At 45.0% G+C, this 11,709-nt stretch overlaps 1 pseudogene; it reads left to right on the top strand.

Moving 5' to 3' along the window:
• The first annotated feature begins 6,660 nt into the window (after positions 1-6,660).
• LOC143793223 (mediator of RNA polymerase II transcription subunit 4-like) lies at positions 6,661-10,091 on the top strand (annotated as a pseudogene).
• Positions 10,092-11,709: the final 1,618 nt, after the last annotated feature.

Here is an 11,709-nt window from a genome sequence, read left to right as displayed (position 1 = left end):
GTCTTTCATATATTTTGTCTAATAAAAACACTTCTTTTTTACTCATTTTGGTGGATTGTTTTTACTCCATTCTTGTATTTATACCATTCTGAACTTAGCTGGTTCTCCTTTTACAGTCTTTTTCTTGACCGGGAAAAACAGGATGTTTCAAGGCGATGTGCAGGGAACAATGATTCCTATCTTCAAGAAGATCTTCTGTTGGTCAGAGATGGCCTGACTCTGGGCTATGGACAAGGGATACTGGGCCTTACGATGTATGGGGTACATAGCTTGAGTGACACCTGTACTGGGGCAACTTGAAGATTTCCCAGATCCTGGTGTCCCTTGGACCTTAGGCTCTCATGTACTACATCCAGTGCCTTCTGATGTAGGCTTGTATAGGTTGTTTGAGGTTCTTGTAGGGCCACCAGCATGGTTGATTCTTTTTGAGTCAGGGGTGAAGAAAGTGTCACGGTCCCATCTTCCTGGAACACTATGGTCGCTTTCAGCTTCTGCAGTAGTTCCGCTCCCAGAGGTTGAGTGGACAGGTTCTTGACACCACAAACTGAATAGAGAGTCCTGGCTGAGTCCACACCCTCAGGGGCTTTGTAAGCAGGGAGTGCCTGACCTGGCCATCAATCCCCACACAAGACACAGAGGATTGCGATAGGCAGGTGGGGTCAGGGAGTTCCACTTGTCGCATCACACTTCTGGCTACACCAGTGTCCACAAGAAAAGTTCTGGCAACCCCATCCATCTTCAGGGCAATTTGGGGTATTGGTCTCACTGGTGGGGTTTTGCATGTTAATAGCATGGTGTCTTGTGGACCTGGCTTGCCCCTGTCCTATGGGCTTAGCTCCTCACTGCTTGCTGTGGTTCCTCCCTGACCTGTCCCTCTGGGCAAATTCTTGGGTTGCATAGGTGCTCTGCACTGGTTCTGGAAATGGCCAAACTTGCCACAGTTGTAACACTTGACATTTCTTGTGTCCCTCTGGGGTGGTTGTTCACCCAGGTCAGTGCCCGCCATAAGAGGGGCTGTCTTCCGCACTTCTGGTTGGGACTCAATCCCTTTTGCTACTATGAGCAGGACATCCATTGCTATTGACCTGTACTTGGGTCTGGCCACTATCAGTGGTTTCCTGAATGGTTCCCTTAGTCCATGCACAAAAGCCTGTGCCAACATTTGTCTGTATATTTGGTCGTGAATGTTGAAGTCCAGGTCTTGAAATACCTGCATCACTCTGCCATGAAACTTCTCCACAGACTCTGTTTTGTCATGGCTCATGTCCTGTAAGCTGAGAGCTTGCCCTGCCAATCTACCTTTGGCCCACTCTTTGAGTTGCTCAATTAGCTTTGGTCCTGACTCACAAATGTGCACATCTAATTCTGGTACCTGTAGTACTGTGGGCAGGGAGGTCTTCGCCCTCTTCTCCAGATATCATAACTGGCAATGGATGTGCTGTGCTTGGGACATAAAAGGTGCTCTCTGTGGGAAGCACTGGATACAGAGACACCACACTGTTTGGCTTGGGCGTTGGCACAGCCAGTAACGAAGGAGTAGGAGAGAGGCATGGAGGAGTGGAGGAGGAGGAGTGAAGGAGTAGGAGGAGAGAAGAGTGGAGGAGGGAGGAGTGAAGGAGGAGGAGAGAGGAGGGACAAAAGAGGAGAGAGGAGAGAGGAGAGAAGGAGGAGGAGGAGAGAGGAGTGGAGGAGGGAGGAGTGAAGGAGGAGAGAGGAGTGATGAAGGAGGAGAGAGGAGTGAAGGAGGAGGAGGAGGAAGAGAGAGAGGAGTGAAGGAGGAGGAGCAAATTCCTCCTCCTTTTGTGTAGCTTGGGAGGGCATGGAGGGCATCACTGGGCACAAAAAGACTTATCCACAAGGCAACTTCTCAGCTTTAACCCCTTAAGGACAGGGTGATTGTTTATTTTGTTGTCTCTTTTTTTTATCACATTCTTAAATAACATTTTTGAATATTTTTAATCAATTCTAGCTCTCTGGGTTTTTATGGATGATTATAGCTTTAAATGACATCGTTACATTTACCAATAAATATACTGAAAAACCGGGAAACAATTCCAAGTAGAATGAAATGGGGAAAAAGATACAATACCCACAATGTTTTGTGGGTTTTGCTTTTTACAGTGTAAATTTGGTGATACAAATTACCTTGAAATAAGATTCTCGAAGTCAGTGCAATTACGGCGATAAGAGACTTGTTTATTTATTTATTCTTTTTAATTACATGGTGAGAAAAATTACGCAATTTGTAAAAATAAAAAAAGGATATTGTTTGTTTTGCTACAATATCTACACGGTGGAGACAATTCGTGTGTGAACAGAGACAACCAAATAGTAAATACAATGTGGCGTCTACCTGGACTTCAGCTTGAGCAGACATGCCGCAGATCAGCTAGAAGCACCTATCTAACTGCCTCAATCTGCATGTATCACCTGGGAAAGCAATAACTTGACTCCCGAGTGTGTTATCTACAGTGGGAGCCAGATAGTACTAAACAGAAGAACGCTGCTCCTAGTTCTAGCCGACCTGGAGATAACAAGGGCACAGATGTCAGTTCCGGCCCGATGGCACCGAACTGCAACCTACCGTGACTTTTTGCACAGAGGAAGAGGACAGAGAAGGATCAAAATCTTTCTACATACCTGCTCATGGATCCACACTCATCTGGAGCACCGACCAAAACGAGTGCCCATAAGCTGACCCAGAGAGATCGCCCTCGCTGTGTTCTAGAGAGTCACAGAATTATTGGGCTTTGATTGAGCTTTGCGGTCATACCGCCATGTGGCATCGCCAAAGAAAACTGAGCGCGAAGGTGCAGCTCCACTCACACAGAAGCTCTATATATTGAGAGAAACGTGGGGAGTCCCCTCTCGGGTCAATCTCTCTGTTGGTGAGTGTAGCGATGGCCGTTCTTCCAGGATCGCACTATCTAGCTGCCGCCATCTTAAAGAAAAGCAGCATAGTGGCTGCCATTGCTCTGTACTCCCGCTCACCACAGAGAGTGACAGGTGAGTATCACTTGAATTCTAAGTACATAGTGCAATATAATAGGATGGTTACAATATATTAAGAGGATAGAAATTTTCATGGCAGTGCTTCTTTCATTATCGTAGAGAATCTCGGATATCAACCCCACCACAGTGATATTGCATAATACTAACGGCACCATGTGATTTCTCATGACTCTACCGGTAACTCTGTCATATGCAAGATATCTACACAAAATGGTCAAAATTAGAGGAGGCTCTTCCAAAGAAGCCATCACTAATCTAAAAAATATTAGAAGGGAAATGGAGAAGTTTATCAAAAAAGTGCCTGCTGCACCCTCCACCACGTCCAACAAGGCCTTAGTTTCTTCAAAAGAACCCAGAAAAGCAACAAAAAGGATCTCATATGACGAAAATGTCAGCGATCAAGACGTAATTACCCAAAACTCACTCTCAACCTTGCACTCATTTATCCAGAAAACCCTGTCTAAAGCCTTAGACCTGCTGATTATGGAAGTCCGAGATGTGAAGAAAGAAGTCAATCAAATTGGATCCAGAGTGAAAGTTCTTGAAAATACAAGAACATCCCTTTGCAACTTCTCAGCAGCAGTAAACGAAGATCTTCAAAAATGTCAACAATAGCTAAACTTGGTGCTTGACTCCTTAGGGTATGTGCACACGTTGCGGATTTCTTGCAGAAAATTCCTGAAGAAAACCGGAAATTTTCTGCAAGAAATCCGCATTTTTTTTTTTGCGTTTTTTTTCCGTTTTTTTCGCGTTTTTTTAGCATTCTGCAAGCGTAATTAGCTTGCAGAATGCTAAAGTTTTCCCTGCGATCTGTAGCATCGCTTGGAAAACTGACTGACAGGTTGGTCACACTTGTCAAACATAGCGTTTGACAAGTGTGACCAACTTTTTACTATAGATGCTGCCTATGCAGCATCTATAGTAAAAGATAGAATGTTTAAAAATAATAAAAAAAATAAAAAAATGCTTATACTCACCCAGACATCTCACCGGCGTCCGTTCCGTATAGCTGGTCTGTGCGCACAGGACCTCCCGTGACGTCACGGTCACGTGAGCGGTCACATGACCGCTCACGACCAATCACAGGACAGTGACGTCATTCGGCGAGGTCCTTCAGCTCACACCAGGTACAGAAACCGAACGGCAGCGTGCGAGGAGGCGGCAAGACATCGAGGGTGAGTATAGGACTGTTTATTATTTTATTTCTTATTTTTTGACCACTTATATGGTGCCCAGTGCGTGGAGGAGAGTCTCCTCTCCTCCACCCTGGGTACCAACCGCATATAATCTGCTTACTTCCCGCATGGTGTGCACAGCCCCGTGCGGGAAGTAAGCAGATCAATGGACCCCTAGGTGTGCGGAATCCCTGCAATTCCGCATTTTTAATGAACATGTTGCTTTTTTTTCCGCTATGCGATTTTTTCGCGGAAAAAATCGCAACATTTGCACCAAAAATGCGGAATACCCTGTAAATAATAGGAGGCTTATGTAAGCGTTTTTTTTCGCGTTTTTATCACGTTTTTATAGCGAAAAAACGCGAAAAAACGCTAACAATCCTGAACGTGTGCACATGGCCTTAATGTCTTCTTAACTTCAGAACCAAAGAAAACATTCTCAAAAAACTGACAAACTTTGGACCATTGCGATTTGAGGAGACCGAAATTGCTATCTACCAGGACACTTCCCACCAAACTTCACAGAAGAGAAGGATTCTAAAACCGCTAACGTACATTCTCTGGAACAGCGAGATCCTATACTTCTGAATATCCCATTTCGGTATATCCTTCTCGATAAACAAAAAGAAACTAATGTTGTGCACAAGGGAGGACCTCTCTGAAGCATGACCTGTTCTGGACCTCCTGGACCTTCAGATTAAAGGATGATGTACCATCCAAGACTGCTCCACGCTTCTCCCTGTCCTTCTCCCATCCCTTGTGAAATAGTTCTGTCGGGTCGACATGGGGGGCAAGGGAGAAAAGTGGGGAAGTTGACACTGCAGCGCCTTATACCCGACTGATCCTGAGGTTCCGGAATCTATCCTGGTTTGCTAAATCTTCTCTTTAGAGTAATTTGTACCCTACTGAGATACATCTTCAGGTTTATAACCCTTTATTTTATGACCATTATGGTTCTATACACACTTTACTAACTAATTCTTCCTCCAATCGAGGCCAAATCATTAACTATTTTAACCCCTTCACGATATATAATACACATTTACGTCATATGTTGTGTCCCTGCCTTTGATGTTGGTTTGACACCAGAGCCGCATCTTTCCCTGCACATGATGACTGATTTAATCATGTGCCTCTAAAAATCTTGGGTGGAGCAGAGCTTTGCCCACGGCCGTTCATCTGGTCATTCCAGTTGTCCATCTCTCACAGTGACACTTAACATTCACCGACAAGGGCGTGCGTCATTCCTCGCTCTCATTGGCAGGCCTGTGATGTGATCAGTAGTCATGACAGTCGAGGGTCTGCTGATGACCGCTTGCCTGTCATTATGAGCCCGCTTTCATAGGACATCATGACTTTAGCTGAAGCCTTACTATGTATAGTACAAGTAATCGGATGATTGCAGTCTGAAGTCCCCAAAGGGGACCATTAAATACAGTAAAAAGTGAAAACCTTTTTTTTAAAAACTATGAAAAAAGAGAAAAAAAACACAAACGATCAAATTTTCACATTCTGCCCAATTAAAAATAAAACAATTTATGAAAAATATAATATACGCAAATATCTGATTTTTTGATAATTATCCGATCTATCAATATATAAAGTAAATTAATATGATCAGTAAATGGCTTAACAAGAAACAAAATCGAATTGCCAGAATTTTGTTTTTTGGCCTCCACAATGTTGCAATAAAATGCAATCAGAGGCAATAAAAACATCTTATCTACCCAAAAATGGTATCACTAACACATCAGCTCAAAAAGAACCCATTACAAAGCCCTGGATCCCGAAAAATGAAAACGTTACGGTTCTTGGATTGTGACAACACCAAACATTTTTTTCATGCAAATTTCAACATTTTTTTTCACTTATATAAAAAAACCTATACAAGTTTGATATCTGCGTGCCGTTCCAGTGATACTAGAAATTTTAGATGAACTCGGAAGTCTACCCAATCTCAGAGTTAATATGGGCAAATCACAAGCACTTAACATCACCCTCCACTAGCTCTAAACCACAGCCGGCTGCTAATTCTCCCTGTGACTGGTCCACACCTTGTATTCACAACATAACCACCAATTTCTACATAAACAATTTCCGCCATTGCTTGTTCACATAACTTAACTAACCTCTTTATCTTCATGGATAATTCCATATGTCTCTAAGCTAGGCAAATAAAACCCGATGAAGTCAATTTTCTTGCCTAAAGTTACATACTGTATCTACTACAATCACTTCCAATCCATTTCCCCAAATTCCTTTTTGTCAGAATCCATGCTTTTTTCTCCCAATTCTTATGAGGCTCCAGCAAGCCCAGGACTGCACACCAAATCCTTTACCAAAGGAGGCAACGACTTACTGGCTTGCTTCAGTTCCAACAAGCAGCACACCTCCACAGGATGACGGGTTGGATAAGATGTTCCACGCACAAAACTTAGGTCCAAGCAGTGCAAACTGGGAGCCCAGCGCTGTAATGGCGGCCACAGAGAAGAGCACGAAAGAAGAGTTACTGAGTGTGCTGGGTGACTTGGAGGTGCTGCCCTGAGAGCTGACAGAGTTATTGGCGCCTTCATGAGTCAGAGACTAAGTCCACCTGGAGAAGAAAATCAGATCTTAGACTTATTAATTCACAAGGATGGAGAGTTTCAGGAGTTGATGAAGGTGGCTTTCAATCAGGGCAAGGTGCACCAAGAAATGCAGCTTTTGGAAAAAGATGTCGGGAAAAGGGGCTGTGATATCCAGCAGTGGCAAAAGCCGCTAAAGGAGGCTGAACACATTCTGGCAACAGCAGTTTACGAGGCAAAAGAAATACTGAAATCTATTGAAAAAGCAAGAAAAGGCTCCATCTCATCAGGAGAGTTGATTAAGTATGCTCATCGAATTAGTGCAATCAATGCGATGTGTGCTTCCCTGATGAGGGTCCCAGGGGATCCTCACCGGCCGTACCCCACAGATCAGGGAACGAGGAGTGGCTTATTGGGACAGATGAGTAACTGTCCTAAAAATGGCGCCAATGGGCATTTACCAGGGGATCCTCACCTGCTGTACCCCACAGATCTGGGAACGAGGAGTGGCTTATTGGGACAGATGAGTAACCTTCCTACAAATGGCGTCAATGGGCATTTACCAGGGGATCCTCACCGGCCGTACCCCACAGATCTGGGAACGAGGAGTGGCTCATTGGGACAGATGAGTAACCTTCCTACAAATGGCGTCAATCGGCATTTACCAGGGGATCCTCACCAGCCGTATCCCACAGATCTGGGAACGAGGAGTGGCTTATTGGGACAGAAGAGTAACTGTCCTACAAATGGTGTCAATGGGCATTTACCAGGGGATCCTCACCTGCCGTACCCCACAGATCTGGGAATGAGGAGTGGCTTATTGGGACAGATGAGTAACTGTCCTACAAATGGCGTCAATGGGCATTTACCAGGGGATCCTCACCGGCTGTACCCCACAGATCTGGGAACGAGGAGTGGCTTATTGGGACAGATGAGTAACCTTCCTACAAATGGCGTCAATGGGCATTTACCAGGGGATCCTCACCGGCTGTACCCCACAGATCTGGGAACAAGGAGTGGCTTATTGGGACAGATGAGTAACTGTCCTACAAATGGCGTCAATGGGCATTTACCAGGGGATCCTCACCGGCCGTACCCCACAGATCTGGGAACGAGGAGTGGCTTATTGGGACAGATGAGTAACCGTCCTACAAATGGCGTCAATGGGCATTTACCAGGGGATCCTCACCAGCCGTACCCCACAGATCTGGGAACAAGGAGTGGCTTATTGGGACAGATGAGTAACAGTCCTACAAATGGTGCCAACGGGCATTTACCAGGGGATCCTCACTGGCCGTACCCCACAGATCTGGGAACGAGGAGTGGCTTAATGGGACAGATGAGTAACCTTCCTACAAATGGCGTCAATGGGCATTTACCAGGGGATCCTCACCAGCCGTACCCCACAGATCTGGGAACAAGGAGTGGCTTATTGGGACAGATGAGTAACTGTCCTACAAATGGCGTCAATGGGCATTTACCAGGGGATCCTCACCGGCCGTACCCCACAGATCTGGGAACGAGGAGTGGCTTATTGGGACAGATGAGTAACCGTCCTACAAATGGCGTCAATGGGCATTTACCAGGGGATCCTCACCAGCCGTACCCCACAGATCTGGGAACAAGGAGTGGCTTATTGGGACAGATGAGTAACAGTCCTACAAATGGTGCCAACGGGCATTTACCAGGGGATCCTCACTGGCCGTACCCCACAGATCTGGGAACGAGGAGTGGCTTAATGGGACAGATGAGTAACCTTCCTACAAATGGCGTCAATGGGCATTTACCAGGGGATCCTCACCAGCCGTACCCCACAGATCTGGGAACAAGGAGTGGCTTATTGGGACAGATGAGTAACAGTCCTACAAATGGTGCCAACGGGCATTTACCAGGGGATCCTCACCGGCCGTACCCCACAGATCTGGGAACGAGGAGTGGCTTATTGGGACAGATGAGTAACCTTCCTACAAATGGCGTCAATGGGCATTTACCTGGGGATCCTCACCAGCCGTACCTCACAGATCTGGGAACGAGGAGTGGCTTATTGGGACAGATGAGTAACCTTCCTACAAATGGCGTCAATGGGCATTTACCAGGGGATCCTCACCAGCCGTACCCCACAGATCTGGGAACAAGGAGTGGCTTATTGGGACAGATGAGTAACAGTCCTACAAATGGCGTCAATGGGTATTTACCAGGGGATCCTCACCAGCCGTACCCCACAGATCTGGGAACGAGGAGTGGCTTATTGGGACAGATGAGTAACCGTCCTACAAATGGCATCAATGGGCATTTACCAGGGGATCCTCACCGGCTGTACCCCACAGATCTGGAAATTAGGAGTGGCTTATTGGGACAGATGAGTAACAGTCCTACAAATGGCGTCAATGGGCATTTACCAGGGGATCCTCACCTGCCGTACCCCACAGATCTGGAAATTAAGAGTGGCTTATTGGGACAGATGAGTAACCGTCCTACAAATGGCGTCAATGGGCATTTACCAGGGGATCCTCACCGGCTGTACCCCACAGATCTGGGAACGAGGAGTGGCTTATTGGGACATATGAGTAACCTTCCTACAAATGGCGTCAATGGGCATTTACCAGGGGATCCTCACCGGCTGTACCCCACAGATCTGGAAATTAGGAGTGGCTTATTTGGACAGATGAGTAACAGTCCTACAAATGGCGTCAATGGGCATTTACCAGGGGATCCTCACCTGCCGTACCCCACAGATCTGGAAATTAAGAGTGGCTTATTGGGACAGATGAGTAACCGTCCTACAAATGGCGTCAATGGGCATTTACCAGGGGATCCTCACCGGCTGTACCCCACAGATCTGGGAACGAGGAGTGGCTTATTGGGACAGATGAGTAACCGTCCTACAAATGGCATCAATGGGCATTTACCAGGGGATCCTCACCAGCCGTACCTCACAGATCTGGAAATTAGGAGTGGCTTATTGGGACAGATGAGTAACCGTCCTACAAATGGCGTCAATGGGCATTTACCAGGGGATCCTCACCGGCTGTACCCCACAGATCTGGGAACGAGGAGTGGCTTATTGGGACAGATGAGTAACCGTCCTACAAATGGCGTCAATGGGCATTTACCAGGGGATCCTCACCGGCTGTACCCCACAGATCTGGGAACGAGGAGTGGCTTATTGGGACAGATAAGTAACCGTCCTACAAATGGCATCAATGGGCATTTACCAGGGGATGCCTTGGCAGCTGGAACACTTCCGGATGTCCTGGCTCCACAGTACCCTTGGCAAACTAATGATATTTCAATGAACATGCTGCCTCCAAACCACAGCAATGACTTCTTAATGGAATGAAGATAACGTGTAAATAATGTCTGCAGATTAGGGCAAAAACTGAGAACAATGATGAACTCTTATCGCCACACAATAAGAGAAAGAAAAATAGATCTACCTGTGGCAATACATTTTTGTCTCCCTGATCATAGCATCATGGACATGAGATAACTTGTATTAAAGGGTAATTTTAAATCTCAGAGAGACAGAAGAGTCTGGGAATATAAACTGATGACGACCTAAATATCTGATTCTTCAGAATTTGTATTAGTCTGTGCCTGATGAAGAGACCTGTGTAGTCTCGAAAGCTTGCAATTTGTTACCATCTTTTCAGTTAGCCATTAAAAGGTATCAACCACTGAGGACTCTCAATTCTAAAGATTTTACAGATTCCTCCAGCAGTAACAGTGCCTCTGACTAATGCTTGCTTATGTAGAGTTTGGACTTTTCATACCTCCTGATAAGCTGAAGCTGTATCTAGTATTGGTAAATTATGGGGTGCCGTATCATTAGATTGTATACAGAACATCGGGGTGTACATAGAGATGGAGGCCTGCGTAGCGTAACATCAGTGACCATAGCCATCGTTTAGATGTCAAACTCACCTACGTCACTGCAGATGTTACTCACTATCATTTATGTATCCAAGATGGTGCCACTGTTGTATATAAACTTATTAGCTTGTCATGTGTATGTTTTTGTTCAGACATGGAGTATGTACAAATGTATATAAGGAAAGGCTCGTTATTTCATACACTTTTTCTAATGTAAACCTATAGAATGGAAAAAAGTTATATAATAAAAAACAAACAAATAAAAAAACCTGGGTCCAAATCAAAGAAGAAAATGTATGACTAAGAGTATGTGTCCACGTTCAGGATTGCATCAGGATTTGGTCAGGATTTGGTCAGGATTTTCCATCAGTTTTTGTAAGCCAAAACCAGGAGTGGGTGATAAATACAGAAGTGGAGCAGATGTTTGTATTATACTTTTCCGCTAATTGTTCCACTCCTGGTTTTGGCTTACAAATACTGATGAAAAATCCTGACCAAATCCTGATGCAATCCTGAACATGGACACAGACCCTAAGACAGCTAGTATTTTTGCCTTCTGAAAACCTCCTACACTCCCAAATTACAAATCCATTTACAGACGTGGCCCTTTTTCGTTGTTGCGTTCTCGTTTTTCACTTCCCTCCTTCCCAGAGCCATAACTTTTTTATTTTTCAGTCAATATGGCCATGTGAGGGCTTGTTATTTGCAGGACGAGTTGTACTTTTGAACGACACCATTGGTTTTACCATGTCTTGTACTAGAAAATGGGAAGTAAATTCCAAGCCTGATGAAATTGCGAAAAAAATGCAATCCCACACTTGTTTTTTGTTTGGCTTTTTTACTAGGTTCACTAAATGCTAAAACTGACCTGCCAATATGATTCTCCAGGTCATTTCGAGTTCACAGACACCTAATATGTCTAGGTTACTTTTTATCTAAGTGATGAAAAAAAATTCCAAACTTTGCTAAAAAAAAATAAAAAATTGTGCAATTTTCCGATACCCGTAGCGTCTTCATTTTTTGGGATCTGGGGTCGGGTGAGAGCTTATTTTTTGCGTGCCGAGCTGACATTTTGAATGATACTT

The sequence above is a fragment of the Ranitomeya variabilis genome, chromosome 1, assembly GCF_051348905.1.
Source record: "Ranitomeya variabilis isolate aRanVar5 chromosome 1, aRanVar5.hap1, whole genome shotgun sequence".
Classification (NCBI taxonomy): Eukaryota; Metazoa; Chordata; class Amphibia; order Anura; family Dendrobatidae; genus Ranitomeya; species Ranitomeya variabilis.
Note: the sequence above shows the minus strand (reverse complement) of the source record. Positions and strands in the feature narration are given on the sequence as shown.